Here is an 18,754-nt window from a genome sequence, read left to right as displayed (position 1 = left end):
CACATATACACTTTTTGTCTCTTTTCTTTTGGGAACAAAATGTATTAACAAATCAAATATACAAAATTTTCCTTTGGAAAACAATTACAACATCTCTCAGAGGCTTGGCGTAGAGCTTCCAGATAAATCATTTATGTTTCCGTTGTAGGATCTGCCCAAGAATCAAATAACACTTGCAGTTTTGACACTTTATTAGATCGAAAGTGCCATCAGATATAGAAAAATATTTTCCCTTTATTGAAGTATTTTTATGAATGCAGGGAAGGGGGGAAAACAAAAGAAAAATACCCAAAGTTAGTAATCAAAACCATAAAATTCGGATGCATGCCCTATGGTGGAACCCTTTTATGCCAAGGGTAAGCCTAGCATGAAAATGCAATCCTCTAGGGTAGGCACCATACAATACCTGATGAATCCGATCAACCGCTAGAGTGAAAAATGATTTGAAAAAATTTGGCCAATTGAAGTGAAAAGAGACATTTGTCCTAAAATGAGGGAAAAGTCCGAATGGATTGCTACTTTGATCGATGCATGGAATAATGTGTAAAAGAGATTGCAATGTCTCAATTAATTTATTCGGTGACCCTTAGACTTAAACCCTAAAAAGGGAAAAAACGGGTCAAATAGATTGGACAAAATTGATGATTTATTTAAAAATGACCAAATTGCCCTAAAAATAGGTAAACTGGTCAAATGAATTAAATGAAATTTGATTTATTCAAAAATTGATCGAATCACCCTAAAAAGGGTAGATTGGTCAAATGAATGAAGCTTGATTTATTCAAAATCGATTCGATTGCCCTAAAAAGGGGTGGACTGGCCAAATGAATGAAAGAGAGATTGATGATTTATGCAAAAATCGACCAAATCACTCTAAAAGGGTAAATTGGTCAAAGGAATTGAATGATTTTTCAAAAATCGACCGGATGACCCTAAAAAGGGTAAATTGGTCAAATGAATTGGATGAAATGAATTTATTCAAAAATGATTAGATTGAATGAATTGGAAAAAAAATGGATTGGATAAGATGGATGATTTGTTCAAAAATCGATTGAATTATTCGCCCACCGGGTGGTTTCAAGAAATCATTACAATGCCTTGGTCTATGAGCCTCTAAAATCAAAATTTGGCCTCTACATTTATCGTCTCAACAATGAGGAATCATTTGTGAATTTTCTTCGAATTAATATCCTTTTACGCAAGGGAATTTTACCAATTTTGAGAAAATGGCCAAAAAGTGATTATTAGATGCTCATATTCCAAAAATTGCTTCATGAAAATGTTCGGATCTTTACCTTACCTTGTGCACTACCCCTTTGGATGGTACCAAATGTAAACGTGCAAGTCTCTTTGGATTAAGTATCCGAGACACAAGGTGGCTTATTCCTAACGCGGGATCCCCTAAATGGCATTCCCTTTCTAGGGTTTATGCATGATGCCATTTATTAAAGCGATGTAAATATGTGACAAAGATGGCCTAAAGGATATAAATAATGCAACGGGGGAAAAGGTCTAAACATGAAATGCATTTATTAAATATAATGACTGAAATTTAAACATGTGAGTTATCTAGTGGGTGAGTCACTAAAAGAGTGCCAAAGAGGCCTCTTATTGCTATGGCTCATGAATGCAAGCCAAGAAAACAAAAGAATGGTTAGTGCAATTGATAGTACACATAACACATTGGGAGCAATTAAGAAAAGAAATACAATAAAAGCAAGTAAAAGGGGTGGAACCCCTTCCCTCGTGCCTAATGTGCTTAAAAGGGTGAGGTTGACTCTAACCTAGGCAAACTCTAACATGGATGCATGAGGCTGGGGCTCACTAATGCAACTAGACTCGATAAGTCTCGGCTCCCAAGCCTTCAGACCTAAAGGCGAAGGGTCATCACTCCCAGGGCCTTTGATCGGTGGCTCGAGTGATCCCTTAGGTAGCGCTATGGGCGCAGAGCACACCAGCCGCCTACCCAAGGCAATCGATCCTAATCCTACAGGGCGGTGTGGGATGGCGCCCACGAAAAATAAAAATAAAATGGGATAAAGCAAGTAAACGTGCACGTATGAAGTGTTCCCCTATTTTGAGGGAAGGGGTGAGAACCACGCGAGGCTCTAAAGGTGACACACCTCCCCAAATGCAATGCAAGCGCGAGATAAACAAGTAAACATACATCCAATCAACCAATCACACGTACGTGAGTGAGGGAATAGTTGGATACGCGCGCGAGGCAAAAGGCCTTAAAATAGAAAATGCAACCCTAATATCCAAATGCAATGCATAAAAAGGGTAGAAAAAGGAAACGAATGGCTAAGTCAAATGCTTGGACCCACTTAGGAAGTCCCCAGTGGAGTCGCCAACTGTCGCGCCCCACTTTTCGAATGAATGGTGAATGTGTGTGATGTGTAATGTGTGAACGTGTGCAAAATGAAAAGTAAAAGGCCATGGGACTTAGAATGCGATGATTTGGCCAAGTGAAGTTCAAAAGGGTTTTTTGTATCAAAAATGGAGTCGCCACTTGGTATAGAGTTAGGGTGTACCAAGTCACCCAAAAATGATTTTTGTTTTTGAATAAAAAGTAAATAAACCCTTTTTGAGAACTTTTGGGTCTACGTAACCAAAAGAGGGATCGGGGGTCACATTTGACGAAGGGGAAGGCAAGGATAAAAATCCAAGGCACCCCTTCGACCTAGCCAAGGCTAGTTGCATGACTTAAACCAATTTTTCCTAATTTTTCTACGCGTATTGGATATGTCTGCAAAAACCTAGACCTAGGGGGATTGGGGGAAATTTCTCTTCAAAGGTTGAGTGGTGCCAATCACATTAATTGTGAAGCCCAATAATGATCCTTTTGGAGAGGTCACACCTAAACCTAAATGACGTGAAAAATGAGTGGAATGCATGCCATGTGAAAGTGTGAGTTTGTGTGAAGTGAGAAAAATGATAAAAGTAATAAGATAAGAGTGAAGGTGTGCAAATGTAGATGAAAGTACTCGTGTGCGAGTGAAGATAAAAATGTTCGTGTGCAAGTGAAGATAAACGGGTTCGTGTGCAAGTGGAGACAAAAAAAGTGTTCGTGTGCAAGTGGAGACAAAAAAAGTGTTCGTGTGCAAGTGAAGGTGATAAAAAGGTGCATGTGTGCAAATGAGACAAAAATGAAAGTGTAATGATAGAGTGGATTGAGAATGCATGAGCCTAGGGAATTCATACATATTGGGTACGGGGAGACCTAAATCGTGACTCAATTTGCCCTTTGATAGAGGGAATACAAGCGTGCTAAGGCTTAGAAAAAGCCACACTCGTCTATATCCCATATTTAAGGGGACTCTTCAGGCAAATGTACCCTAACTAGCATGAGATGCAAAAATCCTAAAATGAGGGAAAAGGGGCTCGAGGAGCATGCCAAATGATAAAGCTAAGAAAAATGCGTGATATGTGGTGAACAAGCAAATGATGTGCTAACGAGGGGAAATACCTAATGAGCCACAACTAGCATTGGACTAGTGTGGTGACGTACATTCATCCATCACATTCATTCATGCTATAGAAAGCGAGTAGACATGCCAAACACGTATAAACACATAGCACATAACATTTAGCATGCTCGACTAGATGCGAGGCCCTATCAAAGCAATTAAACATGTAGCAACAAAAACAAGCAAACAAGGGGAAGGGGAAAATGAACCAGATGCTCTCCGAGCCCTATCTATTACAAGCCAAGAGGTGTACACATACCCCATAAAAGCATAAAGGGGAAGGGGAAATGGACAAGATGCTCTCCGAGCCCTATCTATTACAAGCCAAGAGGTGTACACATACCCCATGAAAATTTAAATAAAAGTAAAAGCAAGTAAATGCATGCAAGGAGGTAAGGAAAGCGGAGTAGACAGGCATATTCACATAACACATAAGATCACATAGGAGAGACAAAAAGGGATAAAAGAAATTGTACCTCCCCCCGTGTGTAATGCTAGTAAGGTGAACAAGACTCAACTTGGGCTATAGTTGCTAAAGAAGGAACTAATTTGGGCTAAAACCATTAAACAGAGGATTAATGCACCAATTTAATAGTAAATCAAACAACACAAATTCTTCGAAAACAAAACTTAAGGAACCACTAGTGGCTATAAAATTTAACCATTAAGTTCTTCAAATAATCAAACAAATCCATACTCATCAAATGGACTTCCAATTTGAACATTAAAGAAAATTTGAAGGACCAAATTGATTAATCTTTCCAATTTCCTAGGCCATAGTACAACAAAAGAACTTGAGGGGGTTAAAAGGCAATTTTTTGAAAAGACTTCCATGCATGCATACGAGACAATTCAGCTTCTGCAACAACAAGAAGATTTCGACAGCTAAGCTAGCTCATCCGCAGCTTCATCCATGAAACTTTGGCTAACCAAACATTAAACTAATTCTAATTAAAGCATGCTTAAACATCACCTAATCAAAGTAGCTCTTAAAAGAATTTCTTGCAAACTTATGTAACAAAGAACTCCTGCCAAAAATAAAAAAACTGCTGCACTTCTGTTTGCAAACCAACTCAAAGATTACTGCATTTTTATCTTCGACCAGATTTAGGCAGAGAACTAACGCAGCTTTTGGACACATTCTATCAAACAATACTCAAACTTGAGTCAAGCAACACAACACACAACTTGGCATTCAAACAAGTAAAAAACAAAACACTTGGAAAAAAAATGCAGGCATACGACGCTTTTCTTATTTCTGCTAGTTTCTTTGTTTATAACAGGTTTGGGCTTTCAAACATGCAGTTTCAATCCCTCCTAACACAACTAACATCTCCGCTAACCAAACGTTCAGATTAAACAGCAAGACAGACAAACTTTCTTTTTATTTCTGAACATAAAAACTAGAGAGCAAGAGCATTCAAATCTAGCCAACCGAACTTCTGAAAAGGGAAAAAACGTAAAAGCAGGATAACACAAAGAATCGCTTCAACATTCTGCAAAACTCAATACTTCCCTCCTTACCCAAAGCTGGACCCAAAATAAGTAGAAGCAAAGAGCCTAGATACACACAGAACTGGTATTGCCTATGAACACCAAGTTCTGCAAACCCATCCTTCGACTGAATAAAATTTCAAACAGATCAAAAGGACGACAGCTACAAACAACGGACATAACATACCGCAAGCATCGTGCAGACTTGCTGCAATTTCAACCGACCACATGCGAGTCTATTAGCTAACCCCCACAAGAATCTCGACCCAACAAAAGCACCACATATCACTACAAAGATCAGAGATTCAACAATCCTTCTCCTTCTCACCAGATACCCAAGGCAAAACAGATAACTTTTGTCAAGTTTTCATTTTTCGGTAGTAACTCTACCAAACATGCAATCCAGAAACCAAATAAGAAACTAATGAAAACCCAACAACATCCGAGTCCCAAAGCACAAACCACACATCGACAAACAACCCAGCAAATGACCCCAATCTCTTTGTTTGCCAAGCTTGCATCCTTGTAGGAATCGTATAAAACTAGCCAGAGGAAACGCTAGAGTTACCTGAAGATGTTAGCGTGATCGAATGAGGGCGATGTGCTTCTAACAAGTCGCAGGTACCGCTGAACGAGGCTCAGAAATTCTGCTGAAACTTCAAATCTGGGTTCCTCCTCCACGAAGCTTTCTTGGTTCTCTCTATTTTGTTCAGCCGAACGCCTCCATTTGTTCTCCTTCGTCTCTCCGTGGCCCTTTTCTTGGTTGCGGCTGCTATGCTCACTCTAGCTCTCCAGAATTTCTTTCGGCCGTTCCTTCACTCCTCTCTCTTGCTCTCGGCTTCAGTCCCTACTAAACCTTTTCCTCGTTTTCCTTTTCTCTTTCAAGCTCACACAGAAACTCCACCCTCTCCCTCGTTCTCTCTTGCTTTTTCCGTTTCTTTCTTTTCCCGTAAGCCTTTATCTCTCTCCCCCAAAACCTTCGCTCCGTTTTTCTGTTTTTCCGTCGATGGTCTCCCCCCCCAAAAAACCTCCTTGTGCGGCTGTAGCTTTCTTTTCTCTTTTATACCAGGAACACTCTACCCTAAACCCTCAGCCATTCTCTAAAATTTGCAGCTAAGGAGCTACCCAGCCCCCTATTTGCAAGCTGCGTAAAAAACGCAGCTTGCATGCCGTGACCCTTTTTTTTTTTTTTTTTTTTTTTTAATATTTAACAAAACCAAAATGATAATAATAATAACAATAATAATAACAAAACCCACTTAATTAATCATTGGATAAAATAAACAAACTAGAAACAACAAAAATGCAATTTTTCATTTACCATTTTCATCATTTTTCCCTCTTTCTTTAATTTTCTTTTCTCCTTTTTTTTTTGTGATTTTTCATTTTCATTTTTCTTCCAAGAAAGCTTTGAATAAAAACAAAATGACTAAAACATATTTTTGATGTTTTCCTTTTCTTTTTTTCTAAAAAAAACTCTATGCTAATTTTAAACTTAAAAGCTAAAACTAAAAATTAAAACTAAAAGTAAACAACGAATGCGAGCAATCTAAAATGAAAATCATGAAATAGATGCCACATAAAATTATTCAAAATTTGGTGTCTACATATACTATGCTCGAGCTCGATTCGAAACAATATATTCTGGGCTCGAACTCGACTTGTTGGAGATCAAGTCAATACTCAAGTTCAATATCGAGTTCGAGTACTCGAGCTCGTTAAAGAATTTCCAACTGAAGGAATAATTTAGTTATTTTTAAAATATTAATTAAATATTATAGCGAGTACTCAATAGAGCTCAACGAGCTCTTAAGTACGTAATATCCCTACTCGAGCTTGATTCGCACACTCAATCGAGTAGCTCGAGTCGAGCAGCTGACCGAGCTACTCGCGAGGTTGAGTCAAGTTACTCGATTGAGTTGCAGCCCTACTTGCTCTTGATTTTGAATAATGTGATGAACAATCTTTTTAAGTCTTTCAGTCCGTGAACTTCTCATCTGTCATAATAAGTTCATCTATGTAAGGTGTTTAATTTTGGATTTGATACTTGAAATTTAGTTCCTACATTGATTTACATACTAAGCAGATTTTATCAATGTGGTTGTGGCTTTACTTTTGAATGCTATTGGGTTGTTATTCTGCATCTCAACAAGTTAACATTATGAATCCTTTTTGCATTCAATAACATGGATAGAACATTACAAAACTCAATTTTTAAATATACTAATAGAACTTGAAAAGTTGGAAATAAATTTATATACTTGGACTCTGGCTCTTTGAGTATATAATTTAGTTTCGTGTGTATGTTGTGAAACTCATATATAATTGACAGCATGATTCTAGTAGACTTTATGGTGTCCTATATTTATAAGACATCTATTAACATAATGTCTTTTTTTTTGAACATTATGTTTCTTAAAGTTGATGACTAAGGATGAGATTAAGCTAACCAATGACAAAACTAAGTGTACTAGACTTTTGTAATCTTGTGTGAACTTTGGTTTAATGAATGGAAGTATCTATTTGACATCAAAGAAAGAAAAAAGAAGGCTAAATTCATAAACATTCAAATTTTTATTTTTAGTACATATTAAAAGACAAAGTCAAATTCTTGTATTGATAAAATTACATATAAAGCTGCTTCAATAATTGGCTAGATTTATCTCGTTAATTTATTTTTGAAGTTGCATTTATCGTGGATAATCATTCAGGCTGTTTTATCTTATCTTTTTAATAATTCAAATTTGAATGTTATGTTATTTCCACTAAACCAAAAGGGTAAATGTGGAAGATGAAATATGAGTTGGCACCACATAAGGCAATTTTTATCCTATCAATTGCAAAATGTGCTAACAAACATTATTTTTTTAACATCAAGGTGTTTTTGGTTATTGACTGCTTAGTCAAAGGGGTTCATAAGTAGTTTTTCAAAATTCAAGGGATGTAATGGTAGTATAGCCAAACCACAAGGGGTGCAAATGTAGTTAACCCTTCTTATTTCTAACTAAGAAAGTAGCTTAGATATTATTGAAAATGGTTTCCAGAAAACTGGTAGAACATATTATTCTCATTATGACATATAGGCGTTTACATGAAAAAAAGCAATTTTCAAAACCTCCAACCCAATTCATAAAGTTGAAGTCTATATAGATAGCAAACAAGTGCATAAAAATAAGTACGTGTAATTGCTAAAGGGCTACAAATAGTGGGCACAAAATGTTTTCGGCAAACTTGTTCATATTAGATAAAACAATTGTACTTGTCATGCTAAAACCCAACCATAAGAACAATTTTAAAAATCAATCATGGAGAATGCATCTAGTGCATCCAATGTAGAAGATAAAATGTAACTAAAGTTTACCTGTAGAGTATGTATGCCATAGATGACTAAACTTGTTGGATCCCCTTGGAATAAGAATGTTGGACACAATTCTTGCCATAGTGAATGCAATAGCCACATCCCCATCTTCTTCCATTCTTTCAAAGGAACCAGTTGGAAAGAAAGGCAAAACCAGCGAAAAAAGGCTTTCAATTTCTAAAGTTATAAGTAAATAATTTTTTTTTTTAAAAAAAAGAGAAAACATAAAAGTTAGTTATTTTAAAGTGAACCTAATAAACTAAAATTGCAGGAGTTCTAAGAGGATAAAATAAAAAAGGAGGGGAGCAAAAAGTTGAAGAAATCGAAAACCTTACCTCATGGGCAACTTTCAAGGTTTGAAAACCCTCAAGTGCTTGAAAAAACATAGGGGAAATTAGGGATAAGACAGGAAATCCTAGAAGACATGAGGAATAAAAAAGCATAATGACAAATTAGATACTAAATTACTAGAAATGATCAACAATAGAAAATCAGAGGAATTTTTTGTGATGATTGCAAATTATAACTAAAGCATTGAGGAAGTATAGCAAATTAAATCTAAAGTAGGCATACAATACACATGAATTAAGGGAGAAGGAATTTATAAACAAATTAGGGGAATCAAAGAAAAAGTAGTAAAACAAAAGAAGGAACAACAAAAGAAAAATGAAGGACACAAAATAGGCATAACAAGCGTAGCAAGCAAAATTTTGTAGGCTCTATGCTACATATAAAATGTAAAAAAGATAGCACAAACATACTTGATCCAAAATTTGCAGCCTTGCTAGAGAAAAGGCTAAAGGGAAAAAAAGAACATAAGTGAGACACCAATAGATTAGAGGATTCCTAACCTCAAAAGTATTATTGCCTAATACCTTATTGTTGAATACAGCTTGGTCAAGCATCGTCTTTAGATAGGAAACTAAAAAAATTACCAATCACAAGTATAATAAAACTTAAAAGACAAAACATAAAAACACTTTGTATAGATATAAGAAGATGATGGATAATAGCTACATGTTTGTTAAAGTGAAGACCAAAGAGTATGGACTAACTTTCTAACTAGTGCTTATGAGGGCAAAAATGTAGATGTGCTCAATAACACCTACAAAAAAAATTTGAACATGATAGTGGAAAAATACCAAACAAACGAATGAATGTAAAATGTAAATCAGGACAAAAGAAAATGATCGGATCACGTATACAATAGTAAACAATTAAACAAGAGCAACAAGAAAATAACTGATAAAGGGAAAAACGGAGAAAATTCGAGGAGGCAAAATTACCAGGGGGTTTATAAGACAAGCAATCAAGGGTAATTGCTCCTATATTATAAGCAAAAAGTTTTTTTTTGAGTATGAAAACTAATAAAAGCCAAGAATAATGTAGGAAGCAGAGGGGGTTTTCGTTCAAAGAGAAAAAACGATGGGCAAATGGAAGGGAAAAGGAAGAATGAAAGAGAGAAGTCTCAAAAATAGAAATAATTAAAAAAAGTAAATAGGAGGAATTACCCTTGCCACATAAACCACTTCTTCAGAAACAATTGCTTTCATCAGTCAAATAATACAATATTGCTGCAGAAAGGAGAGGAACTAGTCCTAAAAATCCGATGTCAACTTTAACATCACATCGACACTAAATAACCCTTACAACCTGCACACGAGTAAGTGCAAATGAGGCAAAATAAACAAAGTAAAAAGAATACTTATATCGGGACAATTGGATGAATTCCAATTAATAGATAGCATCCAAGGCTTATGAGTATCCGAGAGAAGGTACTGACAATGACAATTTGATAGTGAGAAGGTATGGGGAGTGAAGGTGTTATTAGTAACACTTGGATGTTGTGAAAAATGGTTAATAATTAATCGATTGCTAATGAACAAACATTGTAAACCAAGCACATTAAAGAGAGGAGTAATAACCATTAGATTTTTGTCATTCATTGATGGCGAATGTGAAAGTAGAATTTATAGTTGTCCAGAGAATACCTCTATGAACATGAAAGATCAGTTTACAAAGAGCAAACATGCATCTAAGTGGACCACCATAGTAGCGCCTTTACGAAAAAAAACATGTCTGAATAGCCATAGCAAAGTAAGAAGCATGTGCAAGGCACCATCCAAGGGATGGCGAAAGTTTTAGAGGTTGAATCCTCTTTTGACTATATGTTAAAGAGTATAGCAATTCCCTACTCAATTATTGATAAACATATTTATAAATTTTGAATTTGAAGTGAATATGATGACGAAATTATATTAGCTAATAGGTTCTTAGTTTAAAAATCGATGGAAATAAATTCGTGTGGAAATATTTTGTATATAGGTAGCATGAAAGATGAAATATGGGAGTGTAATTTGGGATACATCAAATCTGTAAAAGCAATAGCAGTTAAAACAAGTCCAAAAAAATGAACATTTCCTTTAATTTCCACTTATCCACCAAAGAAATAAATTAAGAGCCGCAACTAATTAACTAGAAATCAAATTGGAAAACCAAATAAGTTATAGAGATAGAGTATTCCAATCAAAGTGCATATTTAAAACTTGTGTACAACTTTCCCAAATAATAAGATAGTTTCCAAAAAAGGTCGCTTAGAGGTAAAATAGTTCATTTTGTCCTTTTGGGGGAAGTTTTGATGCTAAAGCTCTCAAGTAATCATAGTTAAATATGGTCTTTTTGATGGCTCTACTGATTAACACCTCTCTATGAGTAACTTTGACACAGGGTATAATGGATAATGCATGTTACTCATAAATGCACCAGACATCAAGTAAAAGATGAGATAATAAACTCCCCAACATTTCCTACATAGGAGATAATACTATAGAAGATATTAAACATAATATGGAGATCACCAACGACAACCTCATATATGATTTCTCTCTGGTAAGTAGTTCCCATATCACGATTCCACTACATGAACATAGTCAAAAAAATGTGAACGTACGGATTCAAGTCAAGGAAGGGTTGAAAGTAAATATTTCCATTCCACAATTTACAAATTTGATAAATTCCTTTATCCCAAATACCCACTCACTGAAACACATACACATACTCAAAGGATGACAAACTCCTTTAGCCTAACTCTTCACTCATTGAAACACACAAACTTACTCACAAAGTGATAAATACCTTTTATCTTAACTTTCAACACACTGAAACATACAAACTTAATCAAATGATGAAAAAGGATATTCTTTCTCTTTTTCTATTGCAAAGTTGCGGGAATGAATCAATACGGCAATGGAGATTACAAGAATCAAAACCCTTTTCAATCATATGGTTAATACTACCATTAAGAAGTTCACAACCACAAAAGGATGGGTGCCATACACACCACTTGAGATTAGTGTATGACATTTCAATTTCGACAAATACCAAATTAGTGAAATTACCAACCCAAACAAAAAGGAAAATGTTTCAATTGCAGCCTACTCACATCCCTATATCGAATAATTTAAAGAGAGTCAATATGTTCCTGTGAGGGAGAAGAGAAGTCAACTATAGTATGAACGGGAGTTCGATAACTAGAAATATTAACACTTTCTATTCAAGGCTAATAACAAATCTAACCAATGAATATACCAATCCATTATTGAATCAGATCATCATATTGGACAAGCTAACCTTCAGTTTCACATAACTAAACAGGCACATTGTACACCTATTGTATAAACAATAGCTATCAGAATCAATGACCAGACTATATAATATGAAAAAACACAACAATGCAACGAAATATTTAGCCATCAAAAATGACAAGATCAAGAAACTAAATGACCTTGTACCCTTATTAATAGGAGATTCCCAAAACTTAATATACTTGTGTCTCTTTAACCAAGATTAAGTTAAACATAAGCTCTACGTACTAAGTATCCAAAGATAATAAATGCAACAATCAATTAGTGATTTAGACAACTTATAATAGCTAGTAAATTGCCCAAACTAAAATATCAATTCCAAACACCTATGCAATTGCATGTAGGGTAGAGAACTCAGCTATTAATCACTCAATTAAAAACTCCAGAAATAATAAAATGGAAAACAAAAAACAAGGAAAATAAGACGAAAAGTAGATTAATTTGGAAAGTGAAAGGCATTGGCTTGAGATAACTTTGATTCCACCTCTATTAAGGGTGCTCAACATAAAACTTAATCTAAAACAATAGTAGAAAATTTATCGAGGGAACCAGAAGAGAAGTCCACAAATCCTATATTTTGCTACTCGTCTAACAATTCCTCCAAGTTGTCTAGCTCATTTTTCATGGAATTTAAGTTTTTTCTAAGGTGGTGATGACTTGAAACGTACCATAGGTGAAATATAACGAAAAGTTTGTCCCATCATTATCATGCTCCTACCTTGATACAAGTATCAAAATATCACAAAATAGGATGATCATATTCTTAGAAATTGAGAAGCGCAAAATGCATAAATATATATTAATTAAATCCTCACCCAAAAAAATTAAATGAATTCTCGCACAAATAATTCCAAATTTTGAACTTCATGGCCAATTTGCAATTCAGGCAAAGGAAGGATAGAGCAAAAAATTGCATCCCTGGGTGGTGTTGTATTTAGCAATGATGATAAGGAAGAGAAAGAAGTGTTTGTCATGGGTATTGGAAAGGAATTTTACCAGCATTTGAAAAAACTGAGTCGTAGTTGTTGTGAATCCCGCAGAGAAATAGGACTGTAGACACCAAAATTTCACCATTTTTATTTTATTCATATTTTTATTTATTTGGTTTCATTTTTATATTTCTTGAGGAAAATCATTTTAGAAAATCAAAAAAAGGAAAGGAAATTAGAAAGAAAAGAAAAAAAAATAGAAAAGAAAAGAAAAGAAGTGAAAATCAGCTTTTGATGAAAAAAAAAGGGAACTCGCGCGCGCGTGCACGTACGCACACTGGATTCCTCCTCTTCTTCGTACGAAGAAGAGGAGCAAAGGTACAGAAATACAGCTGCAAATTCCGCCCCATTTTTCACTCATTTTCTTCCATTTTTTCTCCTCCATTTGATCACTCCAATACCAAACCAGTTGGCTTTAATCCAAACACCAAGAAAATCTCAGGACAAGGGCCATCTAATGGCTCAAAAATCATCAAGAAAAATGCAGCTCCAATCTTCTCCCTTAGTGCTAGGTTTTGTGGGGATTTTGTAGATATAAAAGGCTAAGAAACGCAGCCTTAAAGGGGGGGGAGAGTAGAAAGGCGGCGGAGAGATCAAAAAGTGCAAAAAACAGAGAGAAAAAAGGAAAGAAAAAGTGAAAGAAAAAGAAAATATTTTTGCATAAAATTTGTGGGAAAAGGCTGATTCTGCAGCCCTATTTCGGGGCATTTTCTCTTTTATTATAGCCTATCTTAAGGAACTTTGAATTTCTGCACCATCTACGTAGCTAGGGGAAGAACTTTCGTTCAAAACATTTGTCGCAAAAACGATTGGAAAGCCTTCGAATCTGGTCTCAAACTTGCCGTCTCATCATCTCTGGTTTCGCCACCCTCTTGCTGGAACTTTCATAATTGGCTTCCATTCGCGTTCTCTCAGTTCTAGTTTGGTTTAAAGTTTTATCAGGTATTCCTCCAACCTTTCTTAGTTCGATTTGACAGCCATGCAAGCTATTTGGGTGAATTTATGGGTTTTCATGTTTAAGGAACTTAGATCCCATACATCTTCATAATTATGCATTTTTTGAGTCGTTTTGATGCTTGTTTAAGTTCAATGTGATGTAATATTCATGTTTATGTAAAAATCCGGGGTTAAAAGGTTGAGAAACGCGATTCTGGCGAAACTCCAGCCAAGTTGGCAGGAAATTTTCTAGTTTTCGACAGGTCGACCCGCGCGGAAGTTCTTGATATCTTCTCTTTTATGTTTGTTCCAATTATTTTCGTTTTGTCCTATTATGTTTGATCCATCTGGGCTGGTTAATATTAAAAGAAACTTGTTTTGGGTTAAATAATTGGGCTAAGAAGCTTATTGTATGCTGGGTTTGTATGTGGGCTTAGGATGATAGAGCCCATCAACTGGTTGGATTTATTTTGGGGTCAGAAATGAGGGCTGGCCTGCATATTTGCTTGGATTTTCGACTCGGCCAGAAGGGGATTTTAGCCCAAGAAATTAATAAAATGGCCCAACGGCCTGTTTGGCTAAGAATCTGGTCACATAATTTGCAAATCAGTCCTTGGACTTTTTATTAATTATATTACTGTCCTAAAAACTTTAGTTTTATTTCAATTAGGTCCCTAATTTAATTACAAATAGGTCTCTAAACTTTATTTTTCTTCAATTCTGACCCCTAATCTTTATGATAATTACAAATTAACCCCTAAAACTTTCTTATTTTTTCAAATTAGGTCCCTACTTGTTTTAATTTTCTTGAATATATGTTATTTACTTTCATTTAAATGTTTTAATTAATCAATTTCATTTCTTTGCATGTTATTGCTTTTATTTGTTAATTAAATTGGTGTCTTGATGATTTTTGTTAATTTTGGAGTTAAATAGGGCAATCCAATTCCCCATTAGCTATTACTTCAAAGGGAGGTATCCTCTTGTGTTATCTTTAAATCCTCTTATGTGTTCCTATGTGATTTTATGTGTGTAATTGCATGTTTTTTTTATGTTTTTAATTATTTTATTTACTTATTCATTTTATTTGTTTTTAGTTTTGTATATTTAATTTAATTTAATTATTGATTATTTTAGAGGCATTTAAATGCCAAATTGTAATAGTTAGGTTATTATTTTTCATTCTTTACCCCTTTAGATTGTAGTTAGGGCCCCCGAATGTAATAGTTTGGTCTTTATTCACTTTTATTTGTTTATGTGTTTGCATACTTGTGTGCTTATGTGTTTACTTGCTTTCTTAGGGTCTTTGCATATAGATATTATGCTTATGAGCTATGTGCTATATGTGATTTATGTGTTTATTTGCTTTATTATATTTGTTATGATTTACTTGATTATAATAAATGTATGACGTTACCATACTAGTCCAATACTAGTTGTGGCCCTTTTCCCGACTCCACACTAGTCCAACGCTAGTTGTGGCCCCTTTTTTCGATTTCTCACTGTAGACACCAAATTTTTAAATTATTTTTTAGTGATAATTATTATCTATTAATCTCATGATCTTTGTTTTTAGCATTTTAGATTATTGTTATTATTTATTATTTATTATTTTTATTTATTATTTTTATTTTCATGTTTTGCTCATTTCGCCGTTTAATTTTATTTTTAGACTTTTTGGTATTAAGATTTGTCAAAAAAAGAAAATTGTTTACAAAAAATGTGCTTTATTTCTTTTAAATTTGTTTTTACGAAAGTTTATTATTTATTTAACTAAATTAAAAAAAAGGGGGAAAAGGGTGAAACCAAGCTCACGGACCCTGAGAAGCATACGATCAAAACCCCTCCTCATTTTTCATTTGCAAATACAAAACAATTTTTTGTTTTCAGCTCCTTTGCCACGGGGTTTCCTTTCATTTGGAGCTCCGTTCGATCATTCCACTTGGCTCTCATCCGAGAAGAGCTAAAGAATGATCCAGGCAAATGTTAATCGAAGGGTTTGAAGTGGAGCGGGGAGCTGAGATTTAAAAAAGACCATTGATATCAGGGTTTTGGGGTTTTGGCCATTTGGTATAAAAAGAATATGGGTCGGCTGGATAGAGGGGGGTTACGGTGAGAGGGGGGAGAGGATGGCTGAAGAGATAAAGAGGGTGAAGGCTAAAAAGGGTTTTAGGCTCTGGCGGTTAGAAAGAAAGAGAGGAAAAAACAGCAGAGAAAAGACCTGAAGAGGGCAGAAGTGACGGCTGATGAAAAATGTTTGATGGTTGGAGCTGGGAGAAAGCTGACCAGAAGGAGAGGAGAATCAGGGAAGGGTGGCTAGGGTTTTGAGAGGTAGGGTAACAACGAAAAGAAGGAAAAGCAAGGCGGAAATGGTCGGGTAGCGAGAAGGAACGTAAAAAGGGGGTCTGAAGCAAGAAAAACCGAGGGGGTGCCTGCGTCGGAGAGCGAGGAGAGCCACTGGAATTGCTAACCCTCACGCCACTAGTAGTTGCAGATCTTCATCAAGAAAGCACGAGTACTGTAAGTTGTTCCTCTCCTTTGAATCCCAGTATCTCTTCAAAACACGGACTCTTGAATTTTTTAAAAGCATGTGTTTCGTGATTTTGCTTATGGGAAGTTCACTGTTTTTGTTGTCTACTCTTCCGTCCCTTTTGTTTCATGTTCACCAAGAATTTGTTTCTTTGTTTGTGAGTAAAAAGGTCAAGTCTTGTGGCTGTGCGTGGGTCGTGTTTTGAATTGGTATGGTTAAAAATTTGTGAACCTAAAAAGCCATCAGTTTCGCATTTTCCTCCCCCAAAATCAAATAGATGTGGTCCGTGGGTTCTTTTTGGTGATCTCTGATGTTCCAAAGTTTTAATTTTTGACAGTTTAAGAATGATTGAATCCTTGTTGCTGTTAAAATTTGTTGCTGTCACGTGAGACTGCTAAACGTCAAAGTATCAGATAAGCTTCAGAAATTTGCTAAGGTCGCATGGTTTTCCTTCTGATCTTTGTGTGTCAACATCTAAAGTTTTTTATGGGGAAAAGTAGAAAGCATGTTTGGTTCATACTGAAGTGCTTGGTTGTTTGAAGTTTGTACTCTCTTTGGTGTTCGGTTGTCATGATAGTGGTCTGTGGGCATGCTTGCCGTGAGTGTCATTTCGCCTCTGCTGCAATTTTACGTTCAGTTGTGTTATGAAGCTACTGATGCTTATAGTTTTTTTTTTATGCATGAAGTCTCGGGTGCCTCCTACTGCTCTGTGCTGTGGGTCATTTTTATTGCCTTAATCTAGCCATGAAGTATTTTATCATTGGATGCTGTTAAGATGAGAGTTTGGAATTCTTGGTTGAATTAAAGAAAGCTGCGTTTCTTTCTCATGTTTTGCTGCTTTGCTTTCGTCCTGTAACAGCCCACGAAGTTGGATTTCCTCACTTGTTTGCATGCTCAATCTTATGTCAGCGGTGGTTGTAGAGAAATTGATGAGGCTTGGGTTTTGTTTATAGCGTTGGACATCTTTCTGGGTTGTTAACAAGCTGCGAGTTCGCAGCAGAAATGATAGAAGCAAAGTTGCTTCAGTTGGCTGAAAGCTTTGCATTGCATGCATGAATCAAATTTCAAAAATTACGCTTTAATCCTTTGTTTCTTGCTTAATCCTACAAAGGTTCAATCATGTCCTAATTTTAGGTCTTAAAGTAATTGCAATTTGAACCATTACTTGACCTTTTCACTACTTATGGACCTTTGAAGTTCCCAAAATATTTCAATTGGACTTGAATGTTTGGTTAATGGTTGCTATTGGGTCCTTAGTAGTTTTTTTTCTATTTTTTGAAATTTGATCAATAATTTACTTTCTTTGAAATTATGCACTATTTGATTTCATTTAAGTTGCAATTGGGAGGGATTTGATGATTTTGTTTATATTGTACTATTTAATTGGTGACTTGACTTTGTTATTGTTTTGAAGCTAATTCTTCCTTCATTTGATTACCATTGCAAGGGAGGTACACTCTATCCCTTGTTCTTGCCTTTATTTGACCCTATGTGCCTTATGTGACTTTATGTGCTCAATTGCATGCCTTCATTTTATTTATTTACTTATTCGCTCTATTTGTTTTAATTCAGTATATTTATTTTATTTTAGTTCAATTTCGATCATTTGAAAGGCACTTGAATGCCGCAATTGTAATAATTAGGCAATTATATCATTTCATTTAATTCCTTCCCCCCTTTAGATTGTAGTAGGGCCACTCCTCCCAATGTAATAGATAGGGCTTCCTTTACTTTATTTGCCTTGCGTGATTTGCATGCTTGCTTGCTATGTGTTACCGCTTTCCTAAGATTTAGCATCTAGATATGCATGCTTATGTGTTATGTGAATTACGTGCTCACATGCCTACTTGTTTTAACTATGCCCATTTACTTGTGTATATATGGTGAATGCAAATGTACGATATAACCGTGGCTAGTTCAATGCTAGTCATGGTTACTTATTCCCGATCACTCACAAGTCCAATGCTTGTGAGAGAGCGTTAGTAAATGGCTAGTCCAATGCTAGACCCAATAGGGCCGCCCCTCGCTAGTGCATACTCGCATGCCCTCACTACATTTTCATGCATTTGTTAGTATTTTTACATTTTTGCATGATCCTTTCCCCTTTTCCCACATTCTAAGTACGATCTTTAGGATTTTTTGCATTTCATTCTAGTTATTAGGGTCATTTGCCTTATTAGTTTAGGAAATTACTCTTTTGGTAAGGGGGATGGACGAGTTTGGCTACACATAAATTTAGCACGCTCATTCTTTTCCTAACCAAAAGGAAAAGCAAAAGTCACGATTTAGGGTCTCCCCGTACCCGTCTTGCTTGCATTCCTCTAGGGTTCATG

The 18,754-nt window shown here is 35.6% G+C and overlaps 1 pseudogene; it reads right to left on the bottom strand.

Moving 5' to 3' along the window:
* LOC113740993 (ribose-phosphate pyrophosphokinase 4-like) overlaps positions 1–13,856 on the bottom strand; it is a 52,773-nt pseudogene extending 38,917 nt beyond the window's left edge.
* Between the last annotated feature and the right edge of the window lie 4,898 nt (positions 13,857–18,754).

The sequence above is a fragment of the Coffea arabica genome, chromosome 4e (genome assembly GCF_036785885.1).
Source record: "Coffea arabica cultivar ET-39 chromosome 4e, Coffea Arabica ET-39 HiFi, whole genome shotgun sequence".
Lineage (NCBI taxonomy): Eukaryota > Viridiplantae > Streptophyta > Magnoliopsida > Gentianales > Rubiaceae > Coffea > Coffea arabica.
Note: the sequence above shows the minus strand (reverse complement) of the source record. Positions and strands in the feature narration are given on the sequence as shown.